This window comes from Camelus ferus, chromosome 9 (assembly GCF_009834535.1).
Source record: "Camelus ferus isolate YT-003-E chromosome 9, BCGSAC_Cfer_1.0, whole genome shotgun sequence".
Taxonomy (NCBI): domain Eukaryota; kingdom Metazoa; phylum Chordata; class Mammalia; order Artiodactyla; family Camelidae; genus Camelus; species Camelus ferus.
This window is the reverse complement of record NC_045704.1, coordinates 69,561,311-69,584,641: the sequence shown is the minus strand read 5'-3', so window position 1 is coordinate 69,584,641 and position 23,331 is coordinate 69,561,311. Positions and strand designations below refer to the sequence as shown.

General features: G+C 37.6%; 1 protein-coding gene and 1 long non-coding RNA gene across 5 annotated transcripts in view; both read left to right on the top strand.

The window, feature by feature from the left end:
- Positions 1–23,331, top strand: part of DPYD (dihydropyrimidine dehydrogenase) — a 720,433-nt gene that overhangs the window by 115,737 nt on the left and 581,365 nt on the right. The window lies entirely within an intron of this gene.
- Positions 4,753–22,427, top strand: LOC116665900. The gene is made up of 3 exons (XR_004322680.1): positions 4,753–7,802; positions 12,814–12,818; positions 22,415–22,427. It is a non-coding gene; the product is annotated as an uncharacterized LOC116665900 (long non-coding RNA).

Genomic DNA, 23,331 nt, shown 5'->3' with positions numbered 1-23,331 from the left:
GTAAGCATCAGTGAATATACCAGTAAATGACAGTCTGCAGACATAAATTTCAAAACTACTTTGTACACATGGAGACTGCTTTTTAGCCATGTTTTATTTAATAACTTAAAGGAGAAAAAAACCCTACAGCTTTGTAATCAGGAAGAGTACAATATATGCTGTTAATCATTTTTTAAAACATTGGAGAAGACACTTTTTTTCCCAGAATGCTTGTCATCTCTCCATTTCTATGTAGTTCCATTTCTATGTAGTCCCATTTCATAGATTTTGGATAGTATGCAGTGCGCATATTTCCATTATCAGAATATACATTCAGTCATGTTATCGGGAGCCGTTGCCATTACAAGTAGTTCTAAAACACCTTTTGATTAATCTCTTTGAATTTTTTGTCCTACTATTTTTACCCCTAATACAAAATAATACTTCAGGAATCCTTATGTTGTGTATGAAGGAAGAACATGAAACGAGATTGTTTTGGTAACTCAGTGATATATTATAAAGAAGAGTATTTCCTGTAGTGTAGTCCAATTACAAAATAGTAAAACAGGAACAAAACACAATAAAGTGTTTTTCTATTTGTTTCAGTGAGTTTAGCACAGCAGGAATTGTGGCATTCCTCCTGGCTGGTGCGCCAAGTCTGCAGTTTGAAATGTAACTGCAAATGGGAGTTATTTTAAAGACATCATATATAAGCTAATAACCTTAGCCATATAAATGAGATAATTATGCAGCATTTAATATATTTAATTTGCTTTTATTGTAATAAATTCACACCTTTGGTTTGCGAAAATAATGTGTTTATTTGAAAAGAGTAATAAACTAGTATGTTGAAGACATGTAAGAACAAAACTTTGAATCATTTAAATGCTGCTTTTGCCTGCACCAAATTTTTTGCAGATGTCTAGTTTACTTGACTATATATATCTTGATGAACCAATTCAGTTTAGTTTGAGGAAAAAAAATGTTACTAGTTATGTAAATTAAGCAACAACAACCATAATTTTTAAAAATAGATGTAGGATCCAAAAGAACTTTTGAAGAAAAAACCTGAAGTCATTTCAGAGTTACACCTTGGACTATAGCCTGAGAGGAAAAGTATGTTCGTTAGAGAATTTTGTAGAAATTTAAAACATACATATTTTTCATGGTAAGAGGTCTAGATTTCAGAAAGATCGGCCAAGGCAAGAAGGGTAAGTAGAACTCTGACATCTACACTAATGAGATAAGATCCCAAAAGTCAGGGTCCCAGACGGTGAGTCTTGAAAAGATAAAGCTGGTAGTCTTGATAACAGAAATGCCCGAGGAATATATATGGGACACCCAAAGGGCTGCGAACGGTACTTTAGTAGAAATTGCTTCTGACCCAGGGGCTCCTTGTATATTTCTAGACCACGTCCAGTGTTCTTACTGGGGGAGAGATGGCCTGAGCCTGTGTGAGAGTGTGCTCAGTGGTTCCTGGTAGGATGGCCCATTGTATGTCAGTGTGGAGACTGTAAGTGAGTTTAGACAGAAACGTTTAGGCGTGCCCTCTGACGTTTTGGCAGTTCTTATTCAGGCAGAAGAAAAATTTGTCTTAATTAAAGCTTATGTTCACAAGTTCATAATTAAATAGTTTAAAAAACCTGAAAGATTTCACTAAGAGCCAACTGTCAGAATCGTGCTGTATCCAACTACAGATTTATCTGAAGGGCATTTCACTGCCAACCTTTTGGAATATGTAGTCTGAACAGTGTGACTCCGTGTCTTTCCCTGTCAGTCATACCTCTACCCACTACGATCTGGCTTTATTTGCATCTATTTTTCTATTAGCATCAAAGTAAAAGCTCAGTTGACATACCGATGTATTTTAATTTGATTTATTTTATTTATCATTTACATTCTGCTTACTTCTAAAATAAATTAAAAGGGGGGCTGTTTGCATGAACATAAGACGCTGCTAGTCAAATAATAAACAGCACTTATTGCTTATTGCAAAGTAAACAATTAAGAAAATAAGAAATTTTAAAAAATGCTAGACAGTGAATAGTTATCATATGTGACTGAAAATGTGATCAGAAAAGAAGACAAACCATAGCGCAGGTTCACAGGACACAGGGAAACAGGGAGATAAGAGAGAAGACTCATCCTCTGCATTTGCTGCTCCCTCTGCCCCCAGACATCTGTGTGCTTTGGTCCCTCTCAGTCTTCACGTCTCCTCTCTGAGGAACTGGAATGTTACCTTCTTAGGGACACCTTCCGGGCTGCTATCTAAAAATACCCCACCTGACAGCATCAGCATTTCTTGTCCATCTCTCCTAATTCATTTGTCTCCTGAGAACTCATGCCTGTCTGATTTACTGTCTGTATTACTTGCGTATATTTAATGCATCTCCCGTGATAGAATAAAGTTCTATGAAGGCAGGAAATTTTGTGTGTTTGTTCTCTGTGTATCCCTAGCATGTAGAACTATTCCTAGGGCATTGCAAATACTTAGTATTTGTTGAATGAGTGAATAAATGAATTAGATTTAATTATTATATTTTACATACATGCCTACAGATAGGGACAGAGGTAGGCTGTATTGCAGAAATCTGAGAATGCAGGACATACAGATGATAAATATGAAGACATAATTGAAGCCATTTGTAGAATGAAACAAAAAGATCACAGTAGGATCTTGAAGGTCTCCAATATTTAACAATTATTTATGAAAAGTGATGGGAAAACAAAAGAGACTGGGGAATGGCCAAATAGGCAATGGGAAAATGTAGGGTTTTCAAAGTTGGAAGAGAGTGTTTTGAGATGCAGAGGGTAGCCATCTTTTATTGAATGTTTCTGAAAGTTCAAATAAGAGGAGACCTGAAAAAGTATTCTCTGGATTAAATGGTGTGGAGATACTTAATAACATGAGCCATATCCGTGGAGAAGGAGGAGCAGACGCTAGTCTGGAATAAACTGTGGAATGAATGAGTACGTGAGCAGGAGAGAAACGGGGACAGTCAATGCAGACAACAGATTTCTTTGGCCTTTTGACTTTGCGTAGGAGGGAGGAGATGTAGGATTCAGGGAAGCATGTTACCAGACTGGAGTGATGGAAAATTATTAGATGCTCATAAGGATGTTCCAGGAAATAAAAGAACAGGTGAAATGTGAAAGCATGTGACTTTAGAGAAGTCTACACAGAAGGTGCTGGAATCCACTGAATTTGTAGGGGTTATTCCCCTCTGGTAGGAAGAGGGCCAGAAACACCATCATGAGTAGGGGTGGGAGGAAAGACAGTTGTTATTACAGACAGGTTTAGAGAATTGGTGGCAGTACTCCTGAAGGCTTTTATTTTGTCACAAAAAAATGGAAAGAAAGGTTATGTGCTGAGGATAAAGGAATGGAACAGAAACGGCTTAGAAATCGGGAAGAAAGATGAAAGTTTTGAACAGTTGCTCCCAAGAGTGGGAAGTTGACGAAAGAAATGTGTTGCATTTCTGTGGAGTCTTGAGAGCTCAGTTACCTGGGGACACCGGCTATATTATGATGCTGGTTTTCTGCATGTACGTATGTTTTTCTCTGTGGACATGAATGTTTTCATCCAGAACATGAATTTTCTAAGAAAAGCATATGGAAGAACTGAGTAACAAGGAGTTAGGCATCTTTATAAATGGTTCTTTAAATTGATTAAAAATGGAGTTCAAGCCAAGTCAAACAAGGGGTAAACTAATAAAGAAAAGTTGAAGGACCCAATAATAGTAACAGTTGTAATTTGTTGCTTATTTACTGTACGTCAAGACATTTTTTAAATACTTTACATACAATTACTCACTTAATTCTTGTGACAATCCTATGAGGTAGGTATTATTATTAAATTCAAAGTATTATTCTCACATTAATTGTACAGTTAAGAGAAGCATGCCTAAGGTCACGCAGATAGTAAAGAGCAAGTCACGGACTTGAACCATCTGATGGTCCAGTTCTGGTGTCGTCACGTGAACCACTTTGCAGCACAGAGTATAGCAGAGGTCTTGAACAACATTGAGACCAATACTAGTGGGGGAACTGAGCAATCAAAATGAGAGGCTCAGAGATTCATGTTGGAATTGAGGGATGTTTGGATTAGGAAATTCAGAGGGAATACGCTTTAAAGTGAAACAAGGTTCTGGTTTTGGCATGTGAATTTATATTTTTTCCTGCTCTCCTCCAACGGAACAATTCAACACTCCAGGTATAAAATACTTCCGTCACACTTACTGAAGATTATGTTTTTCATGTATCATTCTTGAAACATAGGAGTTTTGATAAGTCACTGAGACCCTAGTAATTTGTTATGGATTTTTAAGAAACTGGATTAAAGTATGCTCAGTGAAAACTCCATGGGAGAGCATCTTGAGGTAATAATCTCAAGAGATGGGTCAGACTGGGATAAAGACCAAAATCACAGAGTAGCAATACATGTTTATTTCACGTTACTGATGGATCACATAGTTTTTTACTTCACCTTTGTTATTTCAGATAACTAGTTTGGACTTTCAGAAGGTAATTTTTTTTTTCAGGATGAGAATTTATTCATGCAGGTATAAATTTGCCTTTAGAAGTTACTGTCATATACTTCAGTAATTTTTGTGGAAATTTGCTGGTTGATCACACAAATCAGGGCCACATTTTATTGCAAGGTTAGGATAATCATTAGTGATTCTTAAGAAACACTATAGTTACTCAAATGTATGAACTTCCTGGGAACCTAATTTTAGTTGATGTAATGTGCCTCTCTGACCATTGCATAAATCCTGGGCCCCATGTTGATGTCCATGGGTGAGGAGGGGAGGGGTACCACTGAGGTGAAGCACACGAGCTCCCAGGGCCGCCAAGCTTGGCATGTTTGAGGACTCGGAAGAAGGTAGTGTCGATGGCGCTGGGTGGCGGAAGATGAGCTCTAAGTGTGTATACGACCTGTTGGCTATGGAAACAAGTATGAATTTTATTTTACAACAATAAATAACAAGTGGACACTTCTAATCTCTATTCTTTTCTATAGATAGAAAATTAAGATTCAAAAAGTTTCAATCATTTGCAGGTGGGAATTCTCTTAAGTGACAAAGTTAAAACTTATACTCTTGCCTGCTTGACACTAAAGTCTGCTATTTTTTCAGTACCACCTTTAGTTCCTGGTACATAGAAGATTATTCAGCAAATGTTTGGAACATATATGGGCTGTATGGTATGGCGGGTACAGTTTAATTACTGTAATGAATATGTCTTAAGTTTTTTAGAGGTGTTTATTTAGTAAAATCTAACAATAACAAATGTTTATTGTGATCTTCCTGTTTTTCAATACTGTGCTAAGTACTTTGCATGGATCGTCTTGTTTCTCCCTAATAATAATCCCGTGATATAGGTGCTATTATCATACCCATTTTCTGTATAAGGAAGCTGACATTCAGGCGGTGAAGACACTTGCCCATGGTGTACACTGAAGGGGTGGTAGATGCATAATAGCAAAAACTATTTCACCATTTATTGGACTGTCACGGAGAATTCTGTTAAACCATGGTTTATTAGCTTAGTCTGTGGTTACCCTAAGTGTGGTTAGTTTTTATAAAAATAAAATAAAATAAAATGAAAGCCTCTAAATCCTCTTCTCATTGATCTTTTCCAAGATATTGCAGAGAGACAGGCTCAGAGATCTAAATGAGGAGAATGGCTCTGGAGAAGTAGATGTCAGAGGGGATGGTCTAATGTCGGTTAGGACTATGTCCTTATTGGGAATATGGCCAAATAAGGATTTTGAGAATATTTATTCAATTATTCAGCAAATATTGTAAACCTACTATGTACCAGGTACTTGGGGAGAAAAGGGATTGGTGGATAGGAGCCAACTCACATGACTGCATTTCTGTCTGCTATTTAACTTTTCTTCTGAACTTGTCAGAACCGAATAGTTCCCAAAGTTAGTTGTTTTGGCTGACATAAACCTCCGATACGCCAAATAAAAGATTTTCTAGTAACTATTAACCTTGCGTTCCATATATAGGGAAACACTACTCATCAAAGTCTTGTCATAAATCTTAAGATGCAGTTATATCTCTAGGTACAGTTTGATCACTTCCAAAGTAGAAACAGATTTTTAAAAAGACTTAGTGAACTCTGAAGGATTCACATCTTAATTTCCTATCTGAAAAATGGCAAAATCATGCCAGTCTCATGATGCTTGGTTTAGCATAGACATGTGAGTGTCAGCGACCCTAAACTGTATGCCCAGCCAGTTTCTCATCATTCTGGAATGATACTCAGCCTGGTTGGTGTTATGAAAAAAAAGGGGTGCGCTGGATAATCTGGCCTCTGCCTCTGGGTTGTTAAGCCACCCAAAGCACGGGATGCATGGCTTTTAAAACACACACCTCTAATTCAGAGTTTCTTATGATATCATGTATTTATGCTTTTCCATTTTAGTGTATGGTCTCTCTCATATTTCATGGTAAAGAAGAAAAAGTAGAAATGTAAGCTGCTATCCTTCTGGCCAAATGCTCAACTTTTCCTTCTGTGACTTTGAAGGTGGTAGACTGCAGATGTAACAGATCTTCCTTCTTAAATGAATTTCCTTAAGCAAAATTGTTTTAAAAATACGTCTGTTATCTTTGTTTGTACCTAAGGGCCGCATAGCTATCTGCTGCTTGCATGCTTTTCATTGAAGCGTGTGTGTGTGTGTGTGTGTGTGTGTGCATACATTTGTATGACTTCCAGTAGCATAGTAATAATTTCAGAGGAGGAGAGAGGAAAGAGAGCAAGATAAATGTGTTATATTTTTGTGCTTTCTCCTTGCAGTTTTTTTTTTAAGATAAGAAGGCCCTGTTGCTAAATATAAACTGGTAATTTGATCATTACTTGCTATTTATTTGAACTAACTACAGTCAACAGATATGGACAGTGAACAGAGAGAACTCTTTTGGTGAGCCATGTAGTTTTCCCAAGGCTGACTGCTATGCTATGTGTATTTAGATAGAAGCTTCCCCCTGTATAATCGGCTTGCAGCTGTCCATTTTACTGCCAAACATTCCTTCTCTATGGTAGCATAATACTGTTACCAAGGGAACAGCTTATGGCCAACACTTACAGTAGTGCCACAAATTAATTTCACAGTTATCAGGATACAGGACGGTAACAGTAATGTGAGGCGCTGTGAAATTACCACTTGTTCCCATGGAGTTACAGTGTAATTACCACTTTTGTGGTAACTAAGCACATAATTCATATCACTGCAGCTGGATGCTTGTTCTCCCTGTTTCTCTGCCTCTTCCTTCTTACCCCTCTTTCCCATCGTCTCTTCCTTTACATTCTCCCCTCGTTGGCGCAGAATCCCCTTGACGCCTTTTTTTCACAGGTAGCAACATGGACTAATATTTATACTGGCATTCAGGAAGAGTTACAGTGAACTGGGGTGACAATATTTTTCTGTATAAGTCTTGTCCACAATTAGGTTGTTTATTTACATCAAAAAATACATAAAGACTAAAACATAGATTCTCCTGGAGTATTAACAGGACATTTTAAATATGCAATGAGTGTGGAGTGAGATATTACAACCTTATTTTTCATAGAAAATTAAATCCATATGTTGAATAGAGGGGTCAGTTTAATGTGGTTAAAAGTACTGAGGAAAATGAATGTTACCCAACTTTCTTAACTAGCTGTGTGATTGACATAATCAAAACAACTTCCTTAAGCCTCCATATTTCCGTCTATAAAATGGGGGATAGTAATAATATCTACCTAACAGAATTGATCCGTAGATTAAAGGAGAAAGTGAATTTTAAGCTGTACAATAAAAGTTTTAATATGTTATCATCGTTGCTATGTCTGTAATGGGGCCTCCCTTGATGAAATACTGCCTTATTAGCAGAAGAAGATTTATAGGGAGACTTTAAAATAACAATAGTAACACAGGGAAAATCATTTTTATTGCATTTTATTAGAATAAGAAATCGTATTTCATTATGTCTGTGTACAACAAACTGAGGCATGAAATCACTGTTATAACAGTAATTGTTAATAAATGAATTCCTCAGAGAACGAAATTCATATTTTATACTATCTTTGTTGAGCATGTATATATATTAAGTAAAAGTTAAGCACTCCTATACATGAATATATATACTATGCTCATTATTTTAAAAAACACTACACTGATGAATGCATGTGAAATTTTACTTGTTCACCATGTCAGAAAGTGTAGTTGTTAAGATTTCATATGTAAGATTTATATACAAAAGGTAAACGTATATAAAAGAACATCAAATTTATGTAGGAAAATTTGTTCTAGTTATTTGCTGCAATGTACACTATTCTCCATTCTACTTTAGTTTGCTTTTTAAAATATTTTATATATTCTATTACTACTACTCACATATGACTTACAGTTAACATTTTTAACTAAATGTTCAATAGTTGATTGTATGTTTATTTATTATTCCAAAAATGATGCATGATGGATAAAATAATTTGATGCATTGGTTGTCGGTAGGTATATTTGTTGAATGAATGAATGAATGATGATGACTGTGCTTTAAAATGCCTCCAGTGGCTTAATGTCTTTTTAGAGAGGATGAGAAATTACGAATGGAAACTTTTTTTCTCCCCTGTCTTTTTTCTGCTACCCATTTTGAGGTTACCCAACACTGGTAACTCCCACGAAGAAAAAGAACGTTAACTGAGCCTCAGGCTTACTTTATTAATCACCACTGTTCTGTTATATTTTGATGGCGTTTATGGGTAGTGTGACATCATTGAGGCTCAGTGTTTCTTTGCTGGTAAAGCGGAGCTGCTGCTGCTGAAATGCTGTGAGACTAAGTTAGAAAGTACATATGGAAAATATTTAGAACAAGAAAGATCTGCTGCTGCCTGATACTTTTTTGTCTCTGGGAGCTGGGCAAGGCCCACGACTAAGCTGGTGTCAGGAGAGTGTCTGTGGTGAAGTTCTTTTTACAGTACAGTCCTTTCTGTCCAGTGGGCCTACAACAAACATTAGTTGAAGTATCTTTACTGCGTCACAACTGCATTGACAGAGATTAGCACAGGAAGGTTCTGTTTGACTTTGAGCTATTAAGGAGCATGAAATCTATTCCCTCATTTAAAAAATACTTATAATTTTTGAAATCAGTTTCCTAAGCCCAATATAGTATGAGCACTGTGTTTCCTAGAGCAATTGAGAATTGAAAAGGTTTGTTTGTTTTTTTTTCTTTCCCCATCACTATCTCCTCCTCTATATTCCTATTTCCTTGTCTTTCCCCACAATTTAACAAAAAAGAAAGATCTAATAAAATATTGATGTAGCTGAGTATTTAAGTGAACAAATTTCAGTGATCAGAATAGCTTTACACACGTCTGTAAAGTATTTGTTTTCCTCTTGTCCACAAATGTGGGTTACCGACTGCAGTGAATTAGTTTAGTGTATCTTTTAAATGTTCTTCTCAGAGAAAGAGGACTTTGAAGTGGTGAAAAGAACTGTACCTGGGGCCTGTTGATTCATTTGCAGACCGTGATGCAGTTACTCGACTTAAGCATGGTTTTTCTGTAAGCTTTCTGTATTATCACAGATGCAAACTTCTCACTCCTTCAAAACTGTTGGGCGCAGCTCTGCTATAAATACACACCAGACCGTAGGGCTTGTTACAGTGCTGCTAGCGCCACAGCTGCAAAGCGGATTACTGTGGCCTCCAAGTTAAGCAGAGGTTTCAGTGGTTTCAGTTTTGTGGAAGATTTTTATTCCCTCCTTAATTACAAAGTGAATCTGGTAGTTCTTAACTGGGGAGCTGGCAATGTGGGGAGGCGTTTTTGGCTGTCACAGTGATGGGTGGTGCTTTGGCATCTAACAGGAGGGCATCACGGATGCCAGGTATCTCAACACACAAAGAAGTCGTTCCTTTCAAAACGTGGCTGGTGCCTCTTGAGAAACTGTGGGTATAACTGATCTGTCCTATTGAGTATTTATTTATATTGTATATCAAGCTCATATTTAGACACACTTTTAAAAAAAGTATGTAATTCAGTGGGTTTTACTGTAGTCATAGAGTTAAGCAGTCATCACCACAATCAACTATAGAACATTTTTGTCACCCCCAAAGGAAACCTGTACCCATTAGTCATCCTTCTCTGGTCCCCCTCTCACCCCAGGCCTGAGTAACCACTAGTCTATATTCTATTTCTATGGATTTGCCTATTTTGGATATTTCATATAAATAGAAGTTATAAGCTCAATACAGTAACTTAACTATTTATGAAATATATGATGATAATTTAATAGATAATTGAAAACCTATTTTTGATTGAAGTTTGTACTAAAGCAAAGAAGGACATGTACTATGTAAAAATTGTAGATAATCCTTAATCATGCTTATAACTCTGATTAAATGATGAATTGGTTTTTTCTAACTGAATATTTTGAACTCAACAGAGTGTCCTCTGTAGTTATTCTGCTTTTTCCAGTATAACTGATCATATATGAATCTAATATTTTGAAGAATTCTTAAGAAGGGTAAAGAAGAGATGTAAAGAGAGTAACAAGTAACATTCAAATAATAGGAGAACATAGAAAATAATCACGCTGTTTTTACTTTTCCAACATATATTATTATCCACATTTTGCCAAAAAATAGAATGTATTCAGGCAGTTGCTCTGAAACGAATGTCAAAAAAGCAAGGGAACCATATAAATCACATTGTTGCAGAATATTCTGTGCCCTCCGTGGAAACATGGTATTTTTGTTTGAAATGCATAGATTCTCTAGGAAATCCATTCTCTCCTGGGTCCCCAAGGCAGGATCCCTCCAGGGGTTGTGCCTTCCTTTCCAAAATGTTTAAGAAAGAACTTTTAGAGACTAGAATACTAATATCATCGCTCTCCTTCTTATGCAAGAAGAGTGACCTCTTCCAGCAGCACCTTTTCTGTTTAAAAAGAATATAATTCTGCAGCCAGCTGGGTCTGTGAGTAGTGTCTGTTCTGAGCCCAGACTAACTCTGAGACAGAATTTACCACGTTTCTTCATCACCAGCAAGAGTTCTCTCTTAGGAATTGTTAGCAAGCAGTGCGGAAATTACTGAAGATTTCCTGAGGGAGGTGGGTGAGGTTCACAACATAGGTACCACCTTCCCGTTACTGTGGGTCCCAGTCACCTTGTTCTCCTCCAGAGGCAGAACCCCCAGCCCCTGCCGTGCGTGAGCCTAGGTACCACCTGGGTACCGCCTGTGCACTTCTCTTCTCCGTAACTTGGTTTTCTCCCTTGCACTGTTGAAGGCCTCCCTCCTTGATTTTTCAAAAACACCCATCTCTAAGTGTATCAGAGATTTAAAGCAGTATTTTTATTAATCATTTTGTGTTAAAACTTTCTTGCTAATAGCTAGCTGAGACCAGCTGTACTCAGAGACTGAACGTGTTGGTATGGGGGAAAGAGTTGAGTGATCTGGGGACACGGAGTCCTTTGGGAGGTATATCTGAAAAGACACATTTATGTTATACTTAATTTTGTTATTCAAATATTGCTTTTCTGGGGAATTGAGAAAATTGTGAAGTAGCAGAAGGAACTCAGGCCAGCATGAGATCCCATGGGCTGAGAAGGAAGTGTGGGAGGTGAGAGAAAAGCCGAAAAAAAGAAATGGGGCTATTTAAAATTTTATTTAACATCCATAATAAAAATATGCTTTATTTGCTGGGAAGAAAAACCTAAAATTCATATTCATAAACTATTTTCCCAGAAATTAAACTACTAGAATTTAGCATGCAGGTTTTTGTATCCTAGTAATCGATAGTAAGTATGTGAGTTATAACTTATCATTCAGTTTTACAAAAAAAAAAAAAAAAAGAAATGCTGTTCAATGACTGATGCTCCCAGTAAAATCAGAAGCCATATCATTAAACCATAGCTCAAATAAAGCAATTTTGAAGGAGGCTCAGCTTATATGGTCCTGTTATGTTAGTTTCTGAAATGTAATACATGGATAGCCCTTTCAAACTTTTAATACTGAATAGTTAGCAGATTAATTGTAATATTTCAAATTGGGGCTGTCACGTGAACCTTTGCCAGATTCTGGCTCAGTGTGAATTTATTACTGAACGACGGTACGGATGTGCACCACTGATGCAGGTCACCTCTCGTGTTGATTAAGGTGGTTCATAGTCAGTCAGGATCTTGTGTTCAGCTGGAGGACAGAGCTCGTGCTTTGCCTTTAGACTGTGCTCCTGTCCTTGGTGAGAATGCAGGAGTTGGCTTTTTGCCCTTTTCTAGCTGATTGTTCTTGGGAAAAATCAGGTTAGGTTCTAAAGGCATATGAACTCTGTGATTACTTTTTCTGTATTTTTGTATCATTTATCCATTGCTGTATAACAAACCATCCAAAACTTCCTGGCCTAAAACAACAGTTCATTGTTTCTGACAGCTCATGTGGCTGCACTCAGCCAGCTCGTCCTGCTGCTGGTCCTGCTTGGGCTCACCGGTGCGGCTGCGTCCCCGTGGGGCTCAGCTGGCGCCTGGGTGACCGGGCGGTCTTGCTCACACGGCTCTCCCACAAGGCCTCTCATCCTCCAGTGCCCAGCCTAACATCACGTAGCACGGAGCTGGATTCCAGGAGAGCAGAAGTGAAAGCTGCTAGGCCTTGGTTTGGAACTGATAGAGCGTCCCTTCTGCCACCATTTCACCGGTTACTGGAGGTCACAAATGCAGTCTTGATTCAAGAGGAAACAGACTCTGTCTCTCAAAGGGAGAAGCAGCACACACACACAAGGATGGGAGGGATTGTGGCTCCCTCTGAAGATCTGTCACCTATTACTAATAGAGCAGTTGTTACATTGTGTTACAGTTATTGTTTCAACCTATTAATGCCTATCTTCCCACTATGGTATGATCTTCCTAGGGCAAGACTTCTTATTAAACTTCGTCTCTCAGGTGTGTGCATTAGGTGACCAATGATGGTCAATGGCAGAGTGAACTCTGTGCAGATGTATTGAGAATGATGATATCAATGTTAATGCACATGTATTCTGGCACTTAACATATGAAATATTTTCTGTTCTTAGCAAAGAACATTTTGAGTCATTAGTTCTATTTTTAAAAGTACTTTTATTACTACAGCTTTACTCAATTGAACTTCTGTTTGTTCAGAATTTCCCATAAGACTTTAGGGTTTTTTTTTTTGTTTTTGTTTTTGTTTTTGAGGTAGAGGACATCATAAAAATTGCAGAAGGATCATTATTTTGAATTTTGTATCTTAGACTTCTAGTCTTTGCCAAGAATCCTTCTTGAAAGTGTTCGCTACTTCTGTGCCTAAGGCTAAGCTGAATCTTGTAAATAGCCCTCTTTCTTCTTCTCCATGCATCACAGCCTAGCAGGGGAGCCTTGCCATGGAAGACTGCCACTATTCTAAATGAAGACTAGAAATGCAGGTTGACAGTTTAAGCCAGCAGTTATGATATAGTGTCTTCAAAACTTCTTTCTTTCCAAAGTATTGCCATTATGATCAATTTCACTGTTTAGGAGGAAAGTCTCACTTTTCCATTGTACTTTAGACATAGATGCAATTATGGCTTATTAAGTTATGCTTTCAGGTGTTATTACTGCCTATATGAAGTATCCTACTGGGAAATCTGTAAAATGAGAGGGGAGACTTTATTTTCTTCTTGCATTTAGGCATTATTTGTGTGTATATATAAGTTGAAATTTGTAGTAGTTTTTTTTTTCCTGTAATTGAAGAGAATGTTCAATTTTCTCATTACTATTGTATGGAGAGTAGAAGGCAGCATGAATATTTTAAGTCCTTAGTTCACAGTGACCTGTGTATTCTTTGCTTTTCCCCAAAGCCAGGGGAAATAAAGCATAAAATATGAAGCTGTAATTAAGTAGTCTAGAAGTTAGGAACTTCCATGCAAGAAGAGAACAATTTACCCAGTTTTCCTTCTCAGCAGTTATGCCAGCATGAGCTTTTTAGTTCCACCCAAATTCTTGCAGGTATATGCTGTATTTCAACAAACTTTACCTTTGTAAATTTTTGCTATTTTTAAATCAAGTAAAATAAGTGATAACTGCTCGTTGCCAAGATAGCGAAAATCAACTCAGTGGCCTCAGAATGTGTAAATTAGTAGCAGTCCGCAGAAATCACTCTCTTCAGCCCTGGAAGAATGCTCCTCTTCAGGTGTAAGCTTCTCTGGTGTCCATTCTAAGCTTCGTTCAGAGACGAGCTAATACAGTGACTGGTACCAACATCTCCTCAGGTAGGGTCCTGATCTTGGAGGAGCACATTTCCAGGATGAGGAGGATGAATATTTCATGGATGTTCCCTTGGTGTAAAATAAGATAATCTCTGACAGATGGTGGTTTTAAATGAGAACATTACAATAATTTAGAGAGGACTGGGCACATTTTATCTTTATGCTTTATTAAAAAGTATTATTTACAAGGGTGATGTCTTTTGTGGAGAAGTAAAAGCTACTTACGAATCACAAATGTAAATATTTTTATATATCACTTTTTTTTTTTCATTTGTATTTTAAGAGAAGGTATGGGTTTCCTTAGAGATATTGTTAAATATCTTTGGGCACCAGCTACCATGTTTAGTGGGATTGGTAAGGTAATGATTGCTAATAAATGTGTTGTAAAAGGAGAAGGGAATGCTTTTTTTAAACAAATGGCTTTGTTCTTCTTAGAGTAATAAAATTTAAATGCCATTCATCTTCTATGAAGTTGTTTTAAATTGAATATTTTTGGAGAAATGCTGTCTTTTTTTCCCTTTTTCTTTTTTTAATTTGGCGGAGGCATTTGGTGACCTAAGATTTAAAGGCCAAACTGGGCACACGTTATTTCAGTCAGGAGGCAGTGACCTATAAGGAAAGGTCATCTTTCTCTTCCAGCTCTCATAAAGATCTGTTAATAAACACTGAGGTATCTGGTGTGCTTGAAACTCACTGCATATTTACGTTCCCTCTGTGTTTGGAGAACTGCTCTAAAAACATATGGCTTGAAAGACTATTGATGGATGGGTGTCATTGCCGAAATGAAAGCTCTGAATCACAAATGTGTGTGTAAGTGGTTATTTTCTTCCATTTGTAAAATACTACTCTAAATATATATTTGAATTGAATAATATGCATAGCATAAAACAATGGCCCAGATTGCTTTGTGTGATAGGAGTAGAGGGGACGTGTGTCCTGTCTGTGATACATACTCCAAAAGACGCATTTTTGATCTTTCTCATATTCAGTAACAGCCCTTTAAAATGTGGTAAACGTTATCACAACGACCGATGAAATATGCATATTAATTAAATTAAGTATTTAATGGACTTTGTGGTACTTGACGCTTGTTGGAAGGGTTATTTTCATTGTGCTGCTCTGTTTTCTCCCTTCTACAAAGTCTGAGTTAGCTATATTCTCATTTACTGTTTTTAGTAAATAAAGACTAAACAACAAATATTTTACAAATGTAGTTGTGTGTGTTTAAGTCAGAACTCTGTGTACACCATAGCTGCACATTATTTCCTGACACAGAAGTTACCAACACAGGAATTCCTTCCCCAGCTTCTGTTGCTGTTAAAATTCTGGACACACATTTTTATGTATTGGCTATTTTTGTTCATATGTACTCAACACTACAAATGATGGCGATATTAAGAAGTTGGTGTGATGACCATCTAAATCACAGTCTCATAACAATGCCACTTTGCACAATGTCGTCAGCCTAGTCAACCTGGTAACATGAATTCCTCACCTGTTTTTCATAGAAGTAGATAGAGAGGACGTTCTGAAAGGCGAGCAAAGAGAGGGGCCATATTTTTGAACATGGACCATCTATGAGAGGCAGGGCTTCCCTAGAGCCCTTATGAGTCATAGGAAACATAACCTGGTTGGTTAGTACCCTGTTTTATTAAGTGAGAACCTCCCAGAATACATATGTGCTCCACTTCTTGAAGACAATGGCTTAGTCTTGTAAAATTGTGTATGTTTACATGTTTCTTAATAAACTTAGAGGCTTCAGGGTCTTCTCTTGTCCTTTTCCTCTGAAGAGCTACTTCATAGATTCCGTGGAGCTTTTTGACAGGGAGGCTAACTTCCTGCATAGAGATCAGTACTTTCAACTGTTACTATGAAGAGCTGAAAATTTGGTTTTATTTATCCTACAGGAATAATTTTTAAGAAAGGAAAATGGCTCGTACCTAAGGAAACATTATTGTTGGAGAGATGATGGTCACTGTGATTTGAGATGCCTTAGTTTTACTTTCACTTACTGTTCCTCCCATATCGAACATTTTTTATCTCTTAGGAATAGAAATTCAAATGAGATCATGGGTTGCACAGCGGATTGGTTGCCCCATAAAGTGACTCACGTTCTTGTAAACTGTTACTGCCATCACTAACAAGAGACGTAAGAGGATGACAATTTCAGCAAGGTCTCAGTTCTGCTCCTTAAACCAAACCTATGTTTATTGTTTCTACTCTGAGCTTTCTTCTCCTGAGATAGTCTCTGTTGCCCTGGGAAACATGATTTTATTAAAAGTACGAGCAATTGTGTGGAAAAGCTGATGCTTTTTATTACCATGACATGGGGACAGGCCTGGGGTTCAGGGTAAAGTACTGATACGAAGAGAGGAATGGTCTTCCATTGAACAAGTTGTCATCTTATTCTCTCTTCCTCCCTTAGCTTTGTAATCCCCAAAAGTGATGTCTTCTTATTCTTGCCTGACTGTAAAATAGTGTAAATTCCTGCCTTATTTATCAGCATCATCTCTGGGGTGACAGTCCCTTGCCCCTCAACCCAATAAGGAAAGCACATCTGATTTCCTATGGTCTAAGGCAGCTTGTATAAAACTATTTTTAAAAATAAGATTATCAGTACATTGGGCCATGGAGTTCTTTACATTGTAGAAGAAACCAATCATTTGTAGTCATGACTATTCAAAAATCATTTTGTCATGATCAAAGTTTTCTCTTCTGTTTTTGTGTTTAATAGCCTTGATTCTATAAGAACTTGGAAGAGAATGAGAGATAGGTAACATAAAAATTATAAATGTTAACATTTTGTGCTTCTCCCCAAGAAAACCCTCCCCCTCACTCTATACAATGGAATATGACTTTATTATACATTACACTGTATATAATGGAATACTGTTCAGCCATAAAAAGTGAAATTTTGGCATTTGCAGCACCATATATGGACTTGGAGGGCATTATACTAAGGGAAATCAGTCAGTCAGAGAAAGATAAATACTGTATGATATCACTTACATGTGGAATCTAAGAAATATAACAAACTAGTGAATAGAACAACAAAAAAAGCAGACTCACGGATACAGAGAACACGCTACTGGTTACCAGTGGGGAGAGGAAAAGGGGAGGGGCGATTTAGAGTAGGGGACTAAGAGGTACAAACTACATTGGGTGTAAAATAAGCTACAAGAGTGTTTTGTACAACATGGGGAATACAGCCAATATTTTATAATAACTATAAGTGGAGTATCACCTTTAAAAATTATGAATCATTACATTGCACACCTGTCGCTTACATAACATTGTACAGCAACTATACTTCAATAAGAGAAAAAGAATTCTTGAGTGTCTGCCACGTCATTGCACATTTCTCTAGGATTGTGCCTTCATTACGTTGGCTCACGTTTTACATTTTGAGTCACAAAGAACCATAGCAACACCCTGATGATACTGCCAACTGATATTCAGGGAATATATTCTCAGGCCTGCTACATATGGACAAATGCAAAAAAGGAGTTTGGTCATTTGTTCTGTTTTCCAAATGTAGCCAAGGAAAATAGTTTACCGTTTATAAATTACTTAATTAATCCTGTTTATGCTAGAGCGGGTCTATGTACAACAGTAGGTACGATTCTGTAGCGTGTTTCTGGGGGGCCCGTCCCCACCCCCGCCCCCTTGCCTTTGCGCCACGTTCGCTTTCTGTGCTTTCCTGGGGAGGCTTCGATGTGAACAGGCAACTGGGTGAAGTGGGAGTGCAGCCTGGTTGCGGGGGGAGAAAAGCGAGTGTGCGTGGCAGTGTCCCCAGCAAATGGGTGATTCCCAGTGCAGACGTCCTACCTGAAGACAGTCAAGGGCTCTCAGCGGACAGCTTGCATCTCCAGGAACCAGGTGGCTCCCGGGCACAAGGCCCTCCCGTACGGCCCGCGCCAGGCAAGGCTGCAGCCACTGCCATCGTTTGTGCCTCTAACCACGTCAGCTGTCTGGTGCCACAGACGGAAACAGGATGGTGGCTTGAAAAGGAAGGCGAGGTGAAATGACCTGTAAAGGAGTGAGGATGATAGAAGTGGCGAGTCTGGGCGCCTCTCCTGCGGTGAGCGCGGTGACTCACAGAAGCCGGGCAGCGCGAACTGTGCCGCCCGCGCACAGCTGCTTCGCAGCGGCTCTCTGTGCATCTGTTAGATGAAGAGTGAAAGCAGGAACCAGTGGCTGGGCTTCTGGCCTCAACAACTGAAGTTTAATTTTTCTGTCCCTTAGTGGTTCCTTTACAATGTATACAAAAGAACACATTCTAGCATTTAACTTTTCTGCCTAGAAGCCTTATCAGGGAATAAGGGGCTGGAATGAGACATGGGCTGGACACAAACAGGAAGCCATTCGTCAGGATCCCAGTACTCTTGCTTTCCGTGTGATCTCAGGCAGCTCTCGGAAGCGTTGTGAGGCTCAGCTTTCTCATCTGTGGGAGTAAAGATGCGTGTTCTCCGTGAATGATGTGGTCGTTGAATTTAAATAATGTTGTGAAATTATAAGCATTTGAAAAGTGGATAATATTATTAACAAAATACTGTTTAGTGTTGATTAACCACATTAAGATGTGTTATTATTGGTATAGAAGAATGAGAGTTGACTTTGTAAAATCATTTATGTAAGTCTTAGGCTTTATATAGAAGAAAAGCAAAAAAATCTGTGTCATTAAGAAACTGCTAAGAAATTGTTTATACCACAGAGTTTTGTGAGACATGCTATGAATGCTCACCGGGATCCGGGGATCTGGCACTCCACCATTAAGACATCACACCCAGTGGAGTCTATTTATGACATGATACAGGTTCTTGATACAGATCAGTCCATTTTAGATTTGGTAGAGTATTTTTCCTACCCTAAACTAGACTCCGGCTATTAAAGGAATGCTAGTGATGTTGAAGGGATGACCCGATGAAAAATGTGTGGTGTATGTTATATAGTTAGGTAATCAACAGGTGTCTTTATGCAGGCATAAGAGAATGGATGGACAGATGAACGCATTCCCAGTGGCATCCTTGAACTAAAGCTTGAACTCTGGATATCGAATAATTATATGTCCAATTTTATGAAAGGCATCTTGTGATCTCAAAATCATTAAGTAATTTTTGGTAGCAAACTACATTACAAAATTACTAGTTCCTGATCTTTGTACATGTTAACAATTAAATCTGGCCACAGTATATTTAAAATTATTATGGTAATTTCATATAATGGATGGAGGCAGAAGTCTGTAATGGAGATACAGAGGGAGGTTTAGCCATACCAGCACAGCTAGGATTGCTGTATCATGAATAATGCTTGTTTTCTGGATTTCCGTGGCTGTGCGCGCCACGCGGATTGCACCATTAGCTGTTGTGAGAGATGGCTAGTCATGCTGCAGCCATGGTCATTCTGGACATTCAGCTTCCAGAATGATGCCTTTAATTTCTTTCTTATGATACTATGTTAAGGATACAAACACATTCCCGTTGACTGTACATTTATCGTATTCTCTTAGAGATCCGGTATCGTCTTTACCTGGAATAGCATCAGGCATCTTTAGTTTATTTAAAATGTCAGTGAAAGTATTCTGAAAATTGAACGGCCAAGTATTTAAAGCTAAACACACAAAGACCCATGCAGTACGATTTATAGTAATTCTTTATGTGCAATTTGACAAGTTGCATGTTTCCATCTGGCTTCTTTTCAGTTAAAAGAAAGGACAGAATGAGGTTTTGTGGAGTACTACTTGCTTGGTGGAACTTAGAATTTACCTCCTTCTGAGCTGACAGCTGCTGCAGTATGTTCAAGAAGTATCCATGATTTCTTCCCCGTGGCGTCACCAGGTGCTGTGGTGCCTAGAGGAGCTAAATGTGGCACTAACTTTTACAGATGTCTCCACTATTATCCACATGTAAGAACTCTCTTGATTAAAACTTTGGGCAAACAGCAAATCAGTAATTAAACTAAGTGTTAACTAATGTGTTATTGTACACAAATTCTTTCCTGAATTTTTGTTCCTTTGCATATAACTTTTAAACAAAATGGAAAACTTTAGTGAATTGTCAACTTAAAAAAAACACAAAACTATAATGCCAAAGTCTTTATTGCATTGTTTATTTATTTCCTAGTTCTAATTTTTCTCCATTCATGATTTAACTTCAACTGAGCATTTCATTGAAATATTTTTGTTTATAATTCTGCTGAGTTCAAAAAGAACACAAGGGTGAGTATAAAAGTACGGTGCAATAAGTTCATATTGTGTTTCCTAGATTCTAAGACATCACTGATTTAAAAATAGCTTTTTTTGGAGAACGTTATGTATTCATTGTAACTATACATTATAAGTTGATTTCAGAAGCTTTATTGAAATAAAAAATGTAGAAATTAAGTTATATAAATAGCCATTACATATCAAGCACCAATAAATGTTACATATCTCTAGTCATTATCTCTAATCATTATGATAATTATGCAAGGAAGGTATTTTAGCCCTAATTTATGAATATAGTTTATCCTAGAGACGAAGTAATTAATCAGGACCTGCAGCTAGTAAAAGTCAGAGCTGGCTCTGGTGGTTCAGCTTCCAAAATCTGTATTCATTCCATAGGACCAAGTATATACACAAAAATGGAAGTAAATGGTACTGTCAGGCCCAAGGGAAAATAAGGCAGAAAAGTAAGACGTAGCCAGGAACGACAGCAGAGTGTAAAATGCTTGTGATGACTTCTCATATACCTGGTCAATATGAACCATAAATTCGTCAGTAAGTACCTTAGGAGCTAATGCAAAGAGGGGAACAGCCCCGTACAAGCGTGGCTCGCTGGATCCACAGAGAAAACTACGCAGCTGCCGGATGCAAAGCTCCACGTTTTCTGCTACAATAGAAATTTCTGCTTTGGACACTCAAACAGAGGATTCTGTGCAAACGGGTGCTTTGATTGGTAGTAGTAACAGTGTTTGTTTTGCTTTATTGTAAATTTCACACAATAAGGAATTTATTCAGGTGTACAATTGTTTCTTAATTTATTGTCTCTTTCCCCTATACTTCCAGTCAGAACCACTGCAAGTTTTATATCTTTTGGGGGTGTGTACGCAGTAATATAGATACAGTAAGAGGCAAATGCTTTGGCTATAACTTCTAAAACTGTAATTGGAAAGTTCAACCAAAATTTAAGCCCATTGACAGCATATATGTATAATCAGTTATATCCTGGCCTCTTGAGTTTAAAAATCTGTATGTCATGTCATCAAAATCATTGTGTTATTCAAAAATCTAAAAATAATCTCTTAAATAGAGCATTCTTTTTTCTCAGTCTGCTTTCAGTAGAGCTAGGGATTTTTATTTATTTATTTATTTTAAATTTCAGATAATTTCTGGATTTCATGGTCATATTCCTGGCAGTTTATTTTTTAAAACAGAGTTTTCTGAAAATTAAGATATAAAAAGAATTGTCATAAGGTGGCAGTATGTTTCAATGATAACCATCAGTATAGAAAGAGAGCTTGTTGCACCAAGGGGTTCCTTAGCCAGTGTTGTGTTGTTCGTAAAAATTCGCTGTACCTAAGGTTTTTTTTTCTTTTTTTTGAGGAAAATTGAGCAGCTGTTTCTTAGTGTGTGGAAAATTATCGAAGATACTACTCTTCTGAGTCTTGTTATTGCTTACTCCAAACAGATTTCAGTGTTCACGGCTACGTGAAGGGAACCTTTCCCTTCACCCTGTCTGTGCCCACATACACTGACGAACAGTGAAAAGGAACGCATTTTGTTATAATCACTGACACATTTCAGTGAGGGGTGATAACTACGTTGACACTGCTTAAGAAATGTATTCTAGTTGATAGTAATTTTGAATGTTAAGTGTAATAATTATAATTTTCATTTTGGTGGTATTGAATACAGGAGTTTTTGGACATGGTTTAATAAACAGCATTCGTCTGTGGAGGAGTGATAGAAAGAATTTAAGCTTTTTAATGAAATGCACTGTTTAATTTCCTGCCTTCCCACTCATTAGGTTTGAGACATTGAGGCAGTTACCTTGCCTCTGAGATTTTTCTTATTAGTAATTTGGAGAATACTAATAATGCTTACTAAATAAGGCCGCTGAAAGATTAAATGAAATGATGTTTTTGATGTGCTTACTAAACTTTGAGATATTTTGTTAATTATTCTTATAATCAAAGAAAGTATTTTTTATTTGTAAGTATTTTTTGATGTGACCTTACTTGAGAGAAAAATTTGAGGCTTGTCACAATTAGCTGTCGCGTTATTATGATACGGTACCTAATTGCTACTTGACCATGCAGTCGAGCTGCAACAGCAACAGACAAAGAAAAGCATGTCTTGCTCCGCATCCATCGTGTATCAGCGCCTCAGCATGCTCTACTTACACCGACATTATGAGTGTGAAGGAGGTTACTAGGACAGGGAGGGCACGGTCTCTGTCCTTCGGCGCCTTCCCATCTGGCCAGAAGAGTGAAACTGGAAAAGAAATGATAAGCCCTGTGTTCTAGCCTCAGTCCTGCCATTAGCTGGTTTTGTGATCTTGAATGAGTCTCTGTGGTTCTGTTCTCTCATCTGTAAATTGAACTTGATAATCTGCGAGGTCCCTTCTGGCACATCGATCTTAAGAACATTTCATACTCAGAATTTGCAAATAATTAAGCAGTGAATTGCGTGTTAGTGAGCGAATGTGCGGTAGAAGTTCAGAGGGAGGAGAAATTAGTGCGGGCTTGGGTGTTTGAAGTATCTTCGAGGCTATTTTCAAGGAACAGATTTATAGTTGCTCATAAGCAAAGGGAAAGCCATTTTCATGACTAAATCATTTTTTCTATATTGCAAGTGAAAAATCGGACATACATAATATGAAAAAAAGCCTGGCATGTATTAATTTTAAAATATTATTAATGTTTTAAAAAATCTGGGTTAAAAATTAATCAATTTGGATTTTCACTACTAGCTGGTAGGTGGCAAATAATGAGTACCCAGGGAAGAAAGACATACAATAAATATCAATTGCAGTTAGTAGCTTAATCATGGTAAATAATACCCACATTTCATATCGTATTTTAGATAATTTCATTAGAAGTATATAATATCTGTCAAAAACCTTGGCTACTGC